The following is a 17,555-nucleotide window of genomic DNA, read 5'->3' as shown; positions in this document are numbered from 1 at the left end:
AACTATAGTATTAGACTAATTAGCATCATTCAGCTTTACATAGAGGAATACAAGTGCTCTGCTAAGAAGTAGTTATTTAATATGTATAGATATTCCAAACTGGATCTGAAATACTAAACAGCATTAAAACTCATCAGTACTTGTAAGTAAAACCATCAAATTTCCGCTTCTGCTATTATTGCTATTACACATGTATGAAAGAAAACATTCTTTTAACACCTATTCAGTATGCTTATTATACTTTAGCTCATACTTTAGCATGTATGCTTAAATAACTTTTGCTCCTGGTCTTTGAGAAGTCATTTTGTAGTCTGCAGTGTGCTGTATCTATCAGCTGGATTTTTTTCAGAACTCACAACAGACAAGTCTCTGATTGTTACTTGTCAAAATTACAGTAAGAATTGTGGTTTGTCTGCCTTTTGTTCTACCTGGAAAATTGTTTCAAGAGACAGGATCGATTCCTTACCCCTCAGTCTGAATAATTGGTGTTTGGTCAGACTTTCTGAGTCCCTGGACTGTATCTTCAGCTCGGCCTCCTAATCAGCAATCTCTCATTATTGTTTGAGATGGACCTGGGATAAGCAGAAATCTGATCTGTCCAGTTCTTATTTTTGACTAACTCGCATTTGAAGCTGCTTTGTACTTGAGGCTCATCTTTGCCACTGCGCCTTGGTTCTGCCATGAAGCTTTGGTGCTTTCCACCTGTGGCTGCCATGATTAAGTGGAAAGAGCATGCACTGTGCTATAAGACACATCTGAACTTAATGTGTTTCTTACCACCTGATGGAAGTCACTAGTTTGGTGATAGGGCAGATTATCTCCCAGCATTGCAGTCTCAGACCCCTTTTGATGGCAAACATCATTCTAGACTTCTTTCTCCATCTTCCATCCAACCCACAACAAACTTGTTTCTTCCCAAGTAATATTTGTTCCTTCTGGGTCTGATGCGTTCCTCTCTCAGCCTATAAATACAAGTGACACAAACCAGTTAAATACATGGGACACCAACTAGTTCTGTAATCGTGCTTTTAGCTTTTATTGCCTACATAAGGTTAATTGCCAGGTTTCTTCTATTTATTTCTGGGTCAGTTAAATCAAATTGCACTTCTCTAGAGACAAATATTTCAAACAAGACCATGCTCTCTCTTTCTGGAAAGAAAGACCAATATAAAGTACGAGAGTTACAGTATCCCATCTGCAGCAAGATGTGTACGGACAGACAGCCATGCCCTGGACTAAATCCTACAGATATAAACTTTATGAGGCATATGAAGTCCGCAGTCATGAAGCATTTATGACTGGATGTTTGGATATTTTTTTTTTCTTATACACTGCTTGTAACTCTTTTCTCATGCTATCTCTTCTACAGCGAGCCCTTCCCTCTCTGTATTTATCTGTTTCTTCACCACTGTTCTCTTGGAGGAAAATCTCAGCCTGGATTTTATTTTATTTCCACTTAAATCCTTGAAATGTGGAATTCTTTACTCCAGGGGTTTAAATTAGACCCTCAAGGCTACCTTGGCAGACCTCTGTGCTTTTAGAGGATAGCTTTTTCTGTTTTGTTTAAGAAGGTATTGCAAGAAACGGCTCTTTAGAACTTTAAGCATGCAGTAAAAAAAAAAAAAAAGAAAAAAAAAGAAAAAAAAAAGAGATGACTAATAGCTATTTAGCAAGTAATGGTGGCTTAGCAATATTTACCACTCCGATTTAGCCTTTCTGGCTCCATTACTTAGGATATTTTCTTGAGTTAAATTTGCCTCTGTTCTATAGCCAGCAGCTGTCCACAGGAAAATAAAAAAAATGTCCCGAATACTCTAGAAATAATGATTTCATATTTCTAATAGGTTCCTTTAACTGCACAATCAAAACGGTCTCTTGTGCCCTCTAGCATGTGGTATGCCATAATTAAAAAAAAAAATAATCATGTCAAAAAGCTAGAGAAATACAGGCAGAATAAATTAAAACTTTTATCTTAATGGTTTTTCAGGGTGTTTCTTCTTTTATGTGTATGTAATAATTGATCAATAGAAGGGGGAGAATATATATCCTTCGTCTGGAGTTTTGCTCTGTAGCTAAAGTTGATAACCACACTGGGCCTATTTGAATGAGGATGTTCATATGAAGGCTGTGTCCGCTTCCCAGCCCCAAACAGATTGTGCTGTTTTTCCGTATATGTCTAAGTGTCACAATATTATGTTTCTAAATGGTTAGATTAGCTCATTTTGAGACCAGCTGTTCTAAAGGATTTAAAGGAATACAAGTACACGTATTCTTCATATTTTTTAAGCTCTAATAAAATTGGTGCCTTAAAATATTTAGCCTAAAGTCACGAGACGAACCTGTTTCTGGTAACTTCGGTGGAGTTGTATGCCAGCCTGCAATATACCTTTTCCCCCAGAAGCTTTGCATTATTATGATTTAAGACATTTATTGTTATGTATTTATTTTTCTGTGTGGGCAAAAAATAGTTTTCTCCTTTACTATTTTAAGTGACATCAAAATATTTGCTAAAATTCTGCTGGTGTTGTTCGTGGCTTCTGAATCATTAATTTGTTTATTAAAGCAGTTGGTTTTAATTTAATAGAGGTTTCTTAAGATCCAAATGTAAATTTGAAATAGAGTATAAACGAATAAATAAACAAGCATACCCTAACTCTTAACGATTAAGTAGGGATTTTTTTCTAAAGCTTTCATCAATATTATTTACAGGAAAGGATTATACCAGACACATATAGACAGTTCTGATATATGTAGCAATATAAAAAAAATATCAGAACTGCATTTCAATTATAGTGGAATTAGTTCTTAAATTCTCTTACGCTCTCTCAAGCCACTACTAGTCGAAGCTAGTATTTTTGTACACTGCTAAGGTACGCTATGAGTTATTAAGGATTCACTATCATTCAAACTGTGGCAGAATTGATGGCCATTAAAAGATGGCAAATTAGACCTCCTGCTCATTCTGAACTTTAAATCATCCAAGAAAGTATATTCTGGACAAAACACATTTCTTCTGTAGTAAATATTTAGGTAAGAAATTATTAAAGATTTCTTTTTCTAAGGAATCGGAGATATTAGAACTTGAGACTTCAATAGAAAGGAGGATTCCTTTGACAACTGTAAAATCTTTGAGTCACGCTCCACTTGAGAAATCCTCTAAGAATTTATGTAAGTTATGTAAAAAAAAAGCTGTGTAAGTCATTTAAGTAGTCATTTGAAAGTTTCATGTCTTAAAGATCCGTTTGTGTTTTGTACAGCAAAGAATCTTAAAATTAATATATTGTTTCCCTAGTTCACTGAAATATAATTTATGGGTTTGACAGTCTTTTGAGATTTTATTTTGCAGAATAACCAACAGATACATAAGACATACAATTTTTGCCACACTGCGCCCCACCCCACCCCCCCCACCCCCGCCCCCTATATAAAGTGCTTGGCTATAAAAAGTCCCAAGGAAAAGCAATTTAAAGAGGCTTGCATAAAAGCTGTAACCAGTTATTCTTCTTGAATCAGGTGCTTAGTTTATAACTGTTTAGAAGAAACCAAAAGTTCAAAGTTATAGTTGTTAAACATTTTAGACCCTTTAACCAGAAGTACTGGGCTAAACAGAGGGTGATGTTTAGCATGACTATGTAACTTTGATTTTTGTTTAAACTCATAAAACATGATTTTTCTGATTTTTCTAGTCCCACTGTACCCAATAATATGGAAAATGTTGCTCTCCCCAAACCTTAGGTCGTTTTCTCTTGTATAAAAATACGTTCTAACCCTCATGAGCATAGTAAGTTCAGCTGTAAAACCTTATAAATTTACATTTTTACAGAAAAAAATAACTAATTTTTTCTAACAAAGTTGTGCTTTAACTGTGTGAACTATTTTGTTGAGTAACCTAAGAAAAAATCCTATTCTTGTGCAGAGTTTTGGAAATACATAAAGGGATGGATGAGCACTGGAGAAAACAGCTATAACATTTCACAAAATCTGTATAGGGTTATTTTCAACTTCGTTTATGTACGTACTAGTAGAACTGAATGTTTGTTCCTGTAAATGGTAACAAAAGACAGATATTTAGGCAGAGAGTTAAAATTTGCTCAATTGTAAAACAAAATGTGTATGTTAGAATAATACGTGCAATATATTGTACTTTTTGCATAGAAGTCAGAGCATATTTAAATCACAGGAGATTTTCTAAATACAGTGCATGGGAACTATGATACTGAAACAGCTCAGTGGTCCACATAGTCTTATTTCTGACAGTGTTCAGCTGCTAGGGAGGAGTTTGTAACAGATGGACATAAAATCTGTCCTGCTTATTCTTAGGCCAGTCACATAGTGGCTGACTTCTGCTTTACAATGAGAAAATTGCTATTATAGTGATGGAATGTTCTTTCTACAAAGAAAATTTTCACTTCTGTTAAAATAATAATAAAAAAAATACTGAAAATACCTATTAATCTTTTTTTTTCAGTTTGGAAGTTTTAAATTTTTTTGTGAAAAATAGAAAATTTTGGGAAGAAGAGACTTTTAATATGATTATTTTCTGCAGGAAATTTCTGTGGAGCTTCAATGGATATTTGTTCTTGTTTCCAGTTGAACACTATAATTTAATATCTTTATTATTCCTATATTTGTAATCTTGGTAAGCCAATGTCCTCAGTGATATTTTCTGGCAATCAAATTATACAATTGTGGATTTCTTGAATAAGAATTTTCCTTATTCTGTGTGGTTTGTTCCATTTTCTTCAACTGCCATTCAGCATTTAAGTTGGGAAGAAAGAGGAATGGCAGTTGCCCATGCAGGTTCTGTGCCCTGTTCAGCATTCTTCTTTGTCAGACTCTCTCGTTTTATCCTTACATCTCTATTTCTCTCAGGAAATGGAAGTGTTCCCAAGCCTTGAAACTTGTTTCCCAGTTCTTAACCGTCCTTGAACCTTCACACTGTATTTACAGCCAAAATGCTGGAGGGACTGTGTCTGGACTCAGATCACGGATGACTTTTCCAAAGCAGGAAATGGTGGAGGTAAGGAGAGGTGATGGACTGAGACAGAAGGCTTGGGAGGTGATGGAAAGAGACATCTAGCGTACAGAGAATATGAGCTAAATAGATTTGTGAAAAGGGCAAGGAAAGGGCAATGAAATGTGTGCACAATTTAATAACTACATGCACTCCACTATTGCCTGACACCACACCCAACTCATACAGAGAGGCAGTAAAAGGAATAGCATCCCTCCATACCATGTCACCGTATTGCTTCTCTGTAGTTCTTTCAGTTTAACTACCCTCCCTGATACAGAAGCTCAGAAATAGCAGCTTTATACAGAGGTACCCACAGAGTACAGCAGAGATACAAGCTAACCTTTTTTCTTTAAGAAAATTCTCTATTTTCTTGCAAAATGCTTGGTATTGCATTTTTTTTTTTTGAGCAGTAAGTAGGAATATTGTTTTAAAAGAAAAAGAATAAATTAAAAAAAAAACCACGATAAAAATAAAATGAATAAAGCCCAAATTCTGGCTGGCTTTTCCTGTTCTCAGCCAACTCTGAGTAAACACTGTAGAGATGGGAGGAATGAAGGCTATCTTTGTGCTGCATGTTCCATTTACTAAGAGGCAAAGGAGTCATTCACAAATTCCATTATGTGCTCATAAATTGTAGAAGAGTTCCTTATGTCTGTTTTATAAACAATTTTCACTCTCTACTAATAAATTGAACAAACTCCACTAGATCACAGCCCTCAGGCCTCATGGCAAAAGGAAATGTGCATCTTAAGAGTTAGCTAAGCTGACCTAAATTGAGCTGGGAGAGAACAACTGCTTAAGGTCTATTCCAGCAGTGACAAGCATCAGTCATCTTCAGGCCCAGATGTGTTAGTCAGAAAGGCTACCACTATTACAACAAAAAAAGACTTCTGTGAAGCTTCCATGGATGACTTGTACTCTTCCATCTCTCCCGGCCAAGGTACAAAGCTGATCGGTTGAGCAGCAAGTCTGCTAGCTGTCTTCCTAGGGCTCTTTCACAGGTAAAACTTTTTGCATAATGCTCCCCTTCAACAAAATATTTTGCTATAACTAATCCTTTTAATATTACACTGAACAACTCAGAACCGCTACACAGAAATTCCAACTGAAGCCAGAGCTTTTGAAATCCTATGCCACAGTTTGTTTTTTAAGACAACACATAGCTGTTAACAGATATAATAAATGAATATATTAAGCACTATCCCACACACAGAATTAATTCAAATATAAAGTATCTTACAAGAAATACTCTTGAGTTCCCTCTTTGGCCTATTGTTTAATTAAATAGTTCTATAAAATTAGTGTTCTGCATCACTCTGGATTATTCTGTTCATTCCACTGAACTTGCTTTATGGCCAAGGTTTCAAAAAGCATGCCTCATATTAAAAGGTCTAAGTCCTTATTTCTCTGAATGAATGTCCCAAGTTCAGAAATAACTTGACCATCAAAAAAATAGATTCCACTGCTGTTGGACGTGGCTAGTACTCAGTCTGCACATCACCTCTGTCCTTGGGCTGGTGTAGATGGTCTATGCGGCCATTCTGAGTCATTGGCTTGGGAGAATTTTGGTTTGGAGACCTACTGCCCAGATCAGGGTTTCAGTTATGTTCACTGCATCACCATGCAACCAGTTATGCTATCTCAAATGAGGCAACGATCTAAAATGGGGCACGGGGGGAAGGGCTTGTTCAAACTGGTATTATCCCAGGAAAACTCTTTTGTGAACCCATGGCCATAGAGGACATGTTTTTGTCAGCAGCGTGGTTTGGAGGAGAGCTGAAAATAATTTATTATTGGAAATCTAAAAAGTTAGTATTTTCACCTTTGAACAGAAAGAATTGAAAATGCATTTTATTTTTTGATGAAACCAGGAGCCAAGCGAGCCTCGTCTCACAGCCCCAGCTGGGCAGTGGGGCAGAACTGGGCCTCCCCTGCTGGAGGTCACAGCTGGCTCCACAGCCAAAGCCCAGGAGAGGGAGATACGTGTGGGGCCCAATCGCCTCCTCCAGAAACTGAGCAAAGGCAAAATTTTTAGCTTTCGGTTTACTTAAAATTTTAAAGCAGTATTTTATTTGGGGTTTATCCCAAGTGAATGTCCCTGCTTGCACTTCCCCTCACCCTGCCAGCCATTTTTCTGGCTGACTATACAAAGTTGACAAACCAACAAAAGACCACAGGTATTCACATGATGCTAAGTGATATTTTGGGGGATCCAAGCCCATTTTTGAGTTGCCACAATCTGAATTTTAGCAATTTCATGCTTTGAGAAAAGAAGAAATAGCTTGCAGTTGCTCTTTCAAGCCATTGTACTAGATTTTTGTTTACCTGCTCCTGCCAGCACAACTAGAGAAAATAGGTCCATGGAAGCAGACATCATTTTTTTTATGATAGTTGATTATTTTTGATGGATAAAAAATGAACAGTGAAACAAAGATATGTCTTTAGAGTTATTGAATATGTATGCATACCTATGTTTTTAAAAATCATATGCTTGTGATGAAAAAGAAGCTTAGAACAAAAGTTCTCTCATGATTTTATTTTTAAATGTTTCTCCATAGAGAAAAAAGTTACCCTCTGTGAATTTTATGGGGTAGCAGTTTTCTCTTATAGAAATCATTGTGATAAATTTATACCGTACTTTAAAAACCTAGTTTGGGAAATTAATAACAGCTTAATCAGACAAAGAAAGAATAGACTGCTTTGGCAAAACCCCCCAAAATTAATTTTAATAGCTTCAGTTATAAGTCTTCAAATTATTGCTAGCATGAACATATTATTTTTAAGAATGGCAGGTCAGGACTTTGTCACAAATGTGACAGAATGCATTAATCAGTCTCCAGTCTGGTAACATTGTCCAAGAGAAAATACGAGATAAAGACTGCTGGAGGAAGGAAGGTATGAAAGGAAACAGTGAGACAATACTGGTTAGCATCACAGCAGTTTCACTGCCTGAAAATCAGATCATTGCCAAATTCCTTCAAGCTTCATATAGTAATCAAGATTGAAAAAGTGCTGCAGTAGCTGTGTTTATATTTATGGAAAACTCCTTCAAAAAAATGTGGCATACCAAAGGAGAAAATGTAAATGTGTTTGCTGGAAAATGTAATAAATAGGTATTTATGAAAAATCATATAGGGAGAGGAAAAGCTGTGAAAGTCTTTCAAAGTGAAGACATAAATTTTGTTTTACACAATAGTGGATAAGTTTTCAACAGGAGAATATGCAGAATTGAATGGAAGAGTAGACATGGATTCTTAGCACAGGAAAAGGACAGTTTAACTTCCTGTATTAGTATTTTCATCACTTACATTACAGTGGGGCTTGGCAGAGGTAGTCATGCTCTTGTGACAAAAAAGCTCAAAACAAGCATGTCATTCAAAAACATCTCGAACTTCTTTCACTGCTGTTTCTATATGTCTTATCTTTGTATGCCTTTGGTCAAATTTCACAATAGTTTCCCAATAGCATTAATTTTGTTTGAAGTGATTAAAATTTTTATAAGAATAATTTTGGTAATTTGAAACCTTGTTTTGCTGAAAATATGTCTCACTCAGGAGTGCTTTGAGACCCAAAGTGAAATCCTTTGACACCACCACATTTGTTTTTTTCCCACTCTGGAGGATATCTTTTTAGTTGTTCTCAGTTTCTTAAATACTAATTTCCACTTTATGAATAGCATTTGCTCATTCTTCCTCAAACTAGTATTTTTTGAAAAATATCAAATACTGTGCAGAAATACCAGACTCTGAACTGTCCAGTAAGAAGCTCTACCTCCCAAGTTATCTCTGGATATCATGTCACATGTTTAAGATTCAAGAGCCTGAAATGAAGTCAGTATTTGTAAACATTGCTACTGTATTTTTTCAGCTGAAAAATCCAACCTGATAATCTAGGATCCAACTGGATTGGGATCAATGTTAGATGAAACCATGCATTATGTAGGAATTTTATGTGAAATAAGCTGTCTGAGCATAGCTTGTGGATATATACACAAGGCTCGATTCATCTGGGGAGGACTTTATTCTTATCATCCATCAGCCAAAGTGAAGTTCTCACTGTAACTCCACTGTAGATTGTATTTAATATAAACTTCCTGAGCCGAATACCATTATTTCTAAAATAACTTGAAAAATCATTTGCATATTTCCCAGAATGTCACTTTGGGATATTGGTCAGACTTTTAACCAGTATAAACCTGACAACTGTTTCTGCTCCAAATATGCACATAATTTGACTTTCCCAAAAGATTTGTAAGTTTGGTAGAAAAATGAACTTTTGAAAATAGTCCAAAATATAGGATTACCTTAAACAAAAGAGTTGTCTCTGAAAAAACACCATTAACTATCAGATCTGTATACAAAACCTGCCTTGTTTACTGATATTGCTAAAAAATCATTGCTAAAGCCAAATATTATACTGCTCTAAATTACTGTTTTAATGTGTCTGAAAACCCTTGATTATATAATAAAATGGAAATATTACTATGCTAGTACAATAATTATATTAGAACTTCAGAAAAAAATTGCAATATGCTTGGTGATAATAGAGATTGAAACCGTTTTTTCTAACAGCAGAAACACAGTCAGTCTGTAGCTGCAGATCATGCAGAAACACAGCTCAAGGGTAATTGCACATAGATTCAGAAAAATGCCTAAAGTGGTGGACCAGACATAAGTGCCATTTTAATACTGCTGTGGTGATGGAAACAGGAGGCGGTCTTTCTAAAATGCTGGTTGAACTGATGCTGAAGAGAAGGGGTAATTTAGGGTATGATCTCTAAGAAAGATGTGTAAAGCAGCAATTTCAGTGCAGGGGTGGCTATCAGGTAATCGTCAGTCTCCCCTAAAGATATCTGTCACACTGGAAATGAGTCGTCTCTGGTTTGAAGACAAGTTTTCTTTTTCTGTGTGTTTCCCGCCCCCCCCCCCCCCCCCCCCCATTTATTGTACTGTGGCATAATTATATAAGATTATAACTCTACTGAAAGAAAAGGAAAATGCATTTCTGTTCTTCCTTGATCCCTTGAGCACTATATTCTGGTTTTCTCTGTTCTCTCCTATCCACAACAAACCCCTAAAAAAGAACTGCAGTATTAAGGGTAAGTGAGAGGAAACCATCCTGAACTCTTTATAGCCTGATCTGTCTAAACTGGGTCCTGTACAGACTTTTAAAGTCCATCTTACACAGGCTTTATCTTTCCTTTTCTAGATAGTTCCACTAAATTTAAGAGCTGGCCTCATTAATAAGAGCTGCTGGGCGAGGTTCAAAATTTTCCAGATGGTGTGAGTGAAATTCTCCAACAGATTTATAGAGTTTTCATTACAGGTCCATGAAAACAGCACCAAAATATCAAGACTACAAATGAATCAATAACTCCAATGCCTATAAAATAGACGTGAGATATATATATATATATAATTTAACGTAAGCATTACCTATATGCAGGTATTATATAAATACACATGTAAATAAATATATAATTTTATAGTGTACAGACAAGATGAAGCAGTGTGCATGTAGATACTACCTGGTCCATCAAAGAGATAATACAAAACCTAATTAATCAAGCACCAGCTTACACTTCAATGAAAGCACTGGATTAAGCTTGCCATAGTTACTTAAACTCTTCCTACAGATTCCAGGCATTGAATATCTCTTCCTGTAATAAAGGCTATCAACAAAACAGTTCAATATGACACACTTAGACAACCTCTGACACTGCACATCTTGAAAAGAATGTTTATTAGATACAGGCATTGTGAAAACATTTGCTTCAAAGGAAAAAAACTTCCTTTGTTTACAAATACTGATTTTTTTTAATTTTTGATTTTTCCACAGGTATTTTGTGATTAACAAAAGTGAACGATGAAAATATAACTGCGGCCATGGTAAATACAACTTAGCTGCTTCAGTGATGGAAGATTCAGAAGTCTTGAAATAAAAAAGAGGAAGCTGTTTGGCTGTGTGGCTCTCAGTATGTTTTATTCCTCTCACTATGTGTGCTAAAATTCTTGTATAACATTGAGCATTTAGGATTGTGTGTATAGGTGTCTTTCTTAAAACTTGCTCCTTTTAGACTTCAATCTTGGATAGGGTTTAGCTCTTTCTCACTGGTCAGCAAAGCATTTAAGACACACCAATTTTTTAAGAAAAGTACTACCTGAAGTAAATGAGACTGCATGCCCGAGGGTGATCATGGGCTTGTGCATGTTTTGCCTTGTCAGAAAAGGTGTGCAGCATTTGGTGGGACTGAGCCCTTCCACTATTTGAGAAGGTGGGCAAACAGCATGGTCAGGTACTCTGTGAAAAATGCCATGATCCAACATGGTAAGGAAAAAGGAAGAAAAAGATAGTAATTAGATAGCAATAGCTATAGCTGAAGCATGGTTCTTTATACCCTGCTCCATGCACGGGCACAGTAGAAGCCAGACCCTTCTGCTGGGAGTTTGAACCCTAAAGCTGAACCCTAATACTCTGCCCTGCGCTATTAGAGAAGCAGAGGGCAGAGCCCGCAGGCACAGCCTCCTATTTGGTCTTGACTATTCCAAGGTTTGAAATAAAACCCATTAGATGTTTCTTTCACTGGGCAAAGTTTGCAGTCCTGGCGGGGATGGCCCTACAGACTCATGTCCTGCAAGACCTGCAGGCTAAGCAAACTCGGAATCCTGCCTTCCTGGGGGGGTTCCTGCACAGGTTTGAGCAAGTTTGCTTAATCCTTTGCTCTATTCTTGCTGAAAAAATTGATCCCCAGCTAGCAAAGGGAGCTCTTGTGGTCCTTTCATGTCACTGGGATACCTCTACACGGCCTTGAAAAGATTGAATCAGTGGTAAGAATTGTGTGCAGAATACCATTGTGTGCAGAATACCTGACTGAATCTCTCACTGACGATAAGGCTGCTTTTATTTTTTCCCAGGCAAGACTATTACTGACTAGTGCTAGCATATTCTTTAGTGATAGTTACATCCTGACAGTTTTTTAAATATAAATAAAATGGGTGGTGGTGGTGGTGGTTGCATATTAATGTAGATTTCACCTGAAAAGTTTGGGTTTATGCATTTCTGTTTGGAAAAGTCTGTCTCATCTTTAATTCAGTGCCAGTCTCTGTGAGTTTGTGTGTGTGTGTGTACATAGATTTATGTTTTGAATATATTTTTAAATTAATTAATCAGAAATGCTAGACAGGGTTGTCTAGCTGGGTGTTATTTACTTCTCAGAATCAGACCACTCCTTTGGAAGATAATTATAGTCTGGACATGCCTAATTATGAAAAAATGTAGTATTATCCACATCAGCATCTGCCTTCATGGCACTGTCTGCAAATACTTACACTCATGGTTTAGAGATTGCTTTCTGAGTGTCATATGGTTTGATTACAGATGAGATTTCTAAATTCTTTTCACATACTTCCTTTGCCCTCTCTTCATAAAATAGTAATATTGCTTTTTTTTATTAATGTAGGTAGCTATCTGTGTCAATCCCTATCCTGGTTTCGGCTGGGATAGAGTTAGTTTTCTTCTTAGTAGTTGGTGGAGTGCTGTGTTTTGGACTTAGTATGAGAATAAAGTTGATAACACACTGATGTTTTAGCTGTTGCTAAGTAGTGCTTACTCTAAATCAAGGACTTTGAAGTTCCCCATGGTCTGCCAGTGAGCAGGTGCACAAGAAGCTGGGAGGGAGCAGAGCCAGGGCAGTCGACCCAAACTGGCCAAAGGGATATTCCATAGCACAGGATGTCATGCTCAGTATATAAACTGGGGAAGTTGGCCGGGGCCAGCCGATCGCTGCTCGGGGACTGACTGGGCATTGGTCATCGGGTGGTGAGCAATTGTACTGTGCACCATTTGGGTTTTTTTTTTTCTTTTGGGACTTACTCCTCTCTCATTCTCTCTCCTTTTCATTACAACTGTTGGTTTTTTTTAATTTATTATTATAATATTTTATTTCAATTATTAAATTGTTCTTACCTCAATACATGAGTTTTACCTTTTTCCTGATTCTCTTCCCCATCCAGCTGGGGGTCAGGGCAGGACAGTAAGTGAGCAGCTGTGTGGTATTTAGTTGCTGGCTGGGGTTAAACCACAACAGTCCTTTTTACATTAAAGCAAAGGTAGGAGTGCATCCTGATACTTCCAGTGTATCTTCTTCCTTGCCAATTTATTGGCACAGACTAATACTGAATTTGTCAAAATGCTTTACAGGTATATGATGAAACAGAAACTTGCATAATGATGTCAGATTTATTTCCATGAAACATGGAGTATTCACACTTTATGTTAGAAATCTGAGGCAGTCTTTTGACCAACTTAGTTAAGGGAGACTGTGTTCAGATGAATACACAGTGACCTAATGCTATTTAGTTAGCTCAGTTAGATGAACCTCTCAACCACTCAGACTTCATGATTTTTAGAATTCACCTTTAACTAGGCTATGGAGAGGATCAAAGATAACTGAAGAGCTTGTGAAAGCTAATTCTGATTTTTATATCATTCTGGAAAGACAGGATCAAGCTTTCTGCTTACCCCCCCCCCCCCCCCCCCCCCCCCCAGCATGATCAGTTCTGACTCCAACTACAGGCTAGAAGTTCAAGTAGCAATATTAAATAGAAAACTGAGGGTAAAGTTTTCATACTTCATTTGACATAATAGGACTATTATGTCAGGAATACTTTTAGAAGTGTTGGCTGGTTGGTCTCTGCCATCTTTCATTTATGCTTTTAACTGCATGGCTGCGGGGAGCAAATTAGGTAAACTGAAGTTCTGATTTGGAAAAGTCAAACTGGAAATGAGGTCCATAGGTTGACTGTAAGGAATATAGATATTATTGGCCCTTGATGGGAATGTGCACGTGTACAGCAGGTGCTCTGACGTCTGTTGCTCCTGGATACAGAAACAAAAAATAAAATGAGAAAGCCCAGAGCCAGTATAATCTCACTCATTCCAGAAGAGCTAAAACTTTGTTTTCCCATAAAGCAAATTAGATATTGTAGACTTCAAATTGCCAGATTCTCTAGCCAAGGAAAGCAGAGATCTATCCCTTATTGCTGGGGCCACCTACTTGGTTCCTCCTCCCAGCAAAGAATAAGAAAATGAAAGTGCAGCTTGCCTGCAATAATTCTTGAATGTCTAGATTTTATTCTGCTTTCAGGGTCTTCATGATGCATCTAAGCTGTAATCAGGCAAGCTGGTCTAAAGTCATCCAAGCATCATCTGTAAATATAATTTAATACAGAGATGACATTGCGAGGAAGGGTGGATAACGTCAGCTAATGCTAATGGTTTGCTGTGTCAGTGCTTACTTTTTCTTTGGAAATGCAGCTTTAAGGGTCTTTGAAATAACCTGATCAAGTATTGGGGGGAGGAGACCTGCTCACTGATGGAGCTGGCAGATTTATAAATAAGCTAACTTCTATTTGTGTAAAGTGATTAAATATTATTGAGTCAGACATATGGAAGAGAAAAGGATGTGCATTCAACACCAGTAGGTAACTGAAATACAGTTGTGATCTATTTAAAATACATCATGCCTGCTAATGTTCCAGTTGTGAAAAAGTATTGTCCCTTTCGCTTTCTTACTACTTTCACTTACTGCTGTATCAACGGGATATTATTGGGAAAAAATTTATTGTTCCCAGTACTTTATTACTAGGATTTCCCTTAATTAAAACATAATTTCCATTCTGGACCACATTAAGAAAAAAGCCCGTGAAGAAATAGTGCTCTGGATTTCTCTTCTTTGCACGTCTGTTAAACCAAAATCAAATCAATCTGTGACCTGGAGTGTTGATCTCTGTAGCGGTGATCTGAAAAAAACCCACACTGGTCAACGTAGAGAATGTGATGGATGAAGTGAAAAGAAAGGGAGGAAAACCCAGAAATAACAAAACAGCCACCAAAACTTGGAAGTGTTTTATTTTATAAAAACATTCAACCAAATATCCCATGGCAACTAAATCTCACAGAAAATCTGTATTTTGGGAAATTTCCAGTGCAAAATGAAACTTTAAATGATTAACAATTGATTTTAATTAACCTTAAATCAGCCATGACAGAAGTACCTTGGTGACATTTAAATTGCTTTAACCAGGTGCTGGAGTTAACACTCCCCTGAGATGACAAACGAGCATTTACACTGTCAGACCGTTCCCTGCCAGCCTACACTTGGCTCGCATTCAGAGGTATTTTTGGGATAATTTTATATTTTCCCTATCAAAGAATGTTTAAATTATGCAACATTTCACTCAGAGGAAAAAAATCTTATTTTTTAGTCTGTGAAAAACGCGGGTTGTTTAAATCCTGCTCCCGTCACTGGAGTGGTGGACACAGGTTTGAAGTTCATTAACGCTGTAGCGGACAGCTGATCCCTGAGCTAAGATTAAAAGACAGCAGAAGGGAAAAAGTACCAACCAGCCCAGCAGCTACAGAAATATGAGAAAAAGTGTTTTTATCATTTAGAGCACATATGGTTTCCTGCCTGTTTTATAATTTGCATAATTCAACACTGACAGGGGCTGGATATCTTACATTCATATATGTAACTGGAAATCTGGATTATTAGAATTGCAATCCATTGTCTGGCTGTGGGAGCACCACAGCTTTTGCCACAGGATGGAGAGCACACTCACATGGTACCTGTGGCCCAGGAGCAGGGAGCTAATCGCTAAATTAGCATCATGGAGAACTGAAGAACAGATGCAATTTGCAACGTATTCTTTTTAAAATGTTAGAGAGTAGATAAAGCCAGAATCTTATTTTTGCTTAAAGTTTCTTTATGTTCTCTTTCTTTACAAAGATTATTTGTTCCCTCTGAATGTTCTTTATTTTGCTTCTTTTTGCTTGCTTTTCTTGCTATTTACGTTTCGACAAAGAATTTCTTCATCCCTTGAGGGGACCAATTTATATTTCGCATCCACAGTATGAACCCATTAAACAGAGAACATTGTTACTTGTAAATGCAATTCCTTTAAGATTACTTTCTTTTCATTACAATTCATTTTGATCACTTTTCTTTCTTTTAATTAAACACAAATCTATCTTTTTCATTTAAATTTAATGCCTTCAGTACAGGCAGCTCCTTATTAGTTTTATCTTTTTATTTCACATCTTCCACCTTTTTACTCTTTTGTTGTGTTAGCTTGGATTAAAATGAATCATCTTTATTTCCCTACCAGCGGCGGCTGCAATTTCTTTTCCCATTGGTAGGAATGAAGTAGTGAGTAAGAACCGCGGGAACGCTGTCAGTTGTTTATTCTAGGGCCAGTGCTATCTCAGAAGGCAGCTTCCCGAAGAAGCTGTGCTTACAGCAGTGGGGGAAGCCAGTGGTGACTCACGGCTCAGCACCCCACTTATCATACCTGCTGAAAGCCGGACCATCCATCCCCTGCTGCCAGCTGGTGGGTAACACTGCCCCTTTGCCTTGCAGAGGTTTTGTCTGGAGCCAGCGTGAGCTGCCTCCCATTAACGGTGTGAAATAGCTGACTGACCTGGCTCGCCGGTACTTCCAGAGATTGTGGGCTGGCAAAGATCCACTATAATCACATTTTTGTTTAATCACTTTATCAAATCCAAGGGCTGCATGCAGCAGTTCCAGGTAGAGCAGGAACTTTAGGAAGTGACGGTGCCAGCTCCACTGCTGTGTCCATGTCGCAGGGCTCTCTCAGACCGGCTTGAGGGACCCACGCAGAAACACGAGATCTCTGGAGGGAGGATGTTCAGATCAGGGTCCAGACTCTGCAGTGTGGGTCTGGAGGGAAGGGACCCTTTCCTATTTAAAACACTTCTTTCCTGCTCCCTAAGTCTTCTATTTTACCTAAACTGCCCTACTTTATCAAAGGAAATCTGACCCCAAACACACTTTACCCAGCAATTCTTCAGGGATTGCAGCTCTGACCCAAAAGAGCTGTTACCTTCCTCAGACCTTTCCTGGCCATCCAGTGAATTATGGAAAAGCTCCTAGTTAACGCTTGCGGGACTGAATCACACTCTTTTCCCCACAAATATTCAACAGCATCAGTGGGGAGCTCCCCAATGGGAGCAACTGAAGGCGATGTATGAAAGCTGCAGGAACAGAGCAACCAGATCCCGTTGGCACAGGGAGCCAGCACTCTGGAACTGTATGTCTATTATGTACACTACATGGTAAAGTAAATGAGTATAACTGAGAACTTGGAAGTATATGGGGCATGAAGGATTGAAAACTATGGTTGTATAATTTTCAAAATATAAAGGGTGCTTTAATTTCTTTTTATTTATTTGTTTTGTATAGTACAGCAGGTACAAGGGGGAATTTTCTAAAGGAAGTGCTGGAGATAAGTAGCAAAGCGGTATGTAAATGCTGCAGCTATGAATATTGGATACAGTTACAGGGTATTTATATAGTAAACAAGGAAAGACAACACAAAATTCCAATAATAAAAACCTCAGGAGTTTCAAAGGATACATTGAACTTCAGGCTTCCAGGCCTAACTCAATTTTTAAATGACAGAGATTAGGGGAAGATATTGGCATATATATTATTTCACAGCTGCCTTTGTGTTTTGGG

This window comes from Falco peregrinus, chromosome 2, assembly GCF_023634155.1.
Source record: "Falco peregrinus isolate bFalPer1 chromosome 2, bFalPer1.pri, whole genome shotgun sequence".
In the NCBI taxonomy this organism is placed as follows: domain Eukaryota; kingdom Metazoa; phylum Chordata; class Aves; order Falconiformes; family Falconidae; genus Falco; species Falco peregrinus.
The sequence above is the reverse complement of the archived record's forward strand: the minus strand, read 5'-3'. Positions refer to the sequence as shown.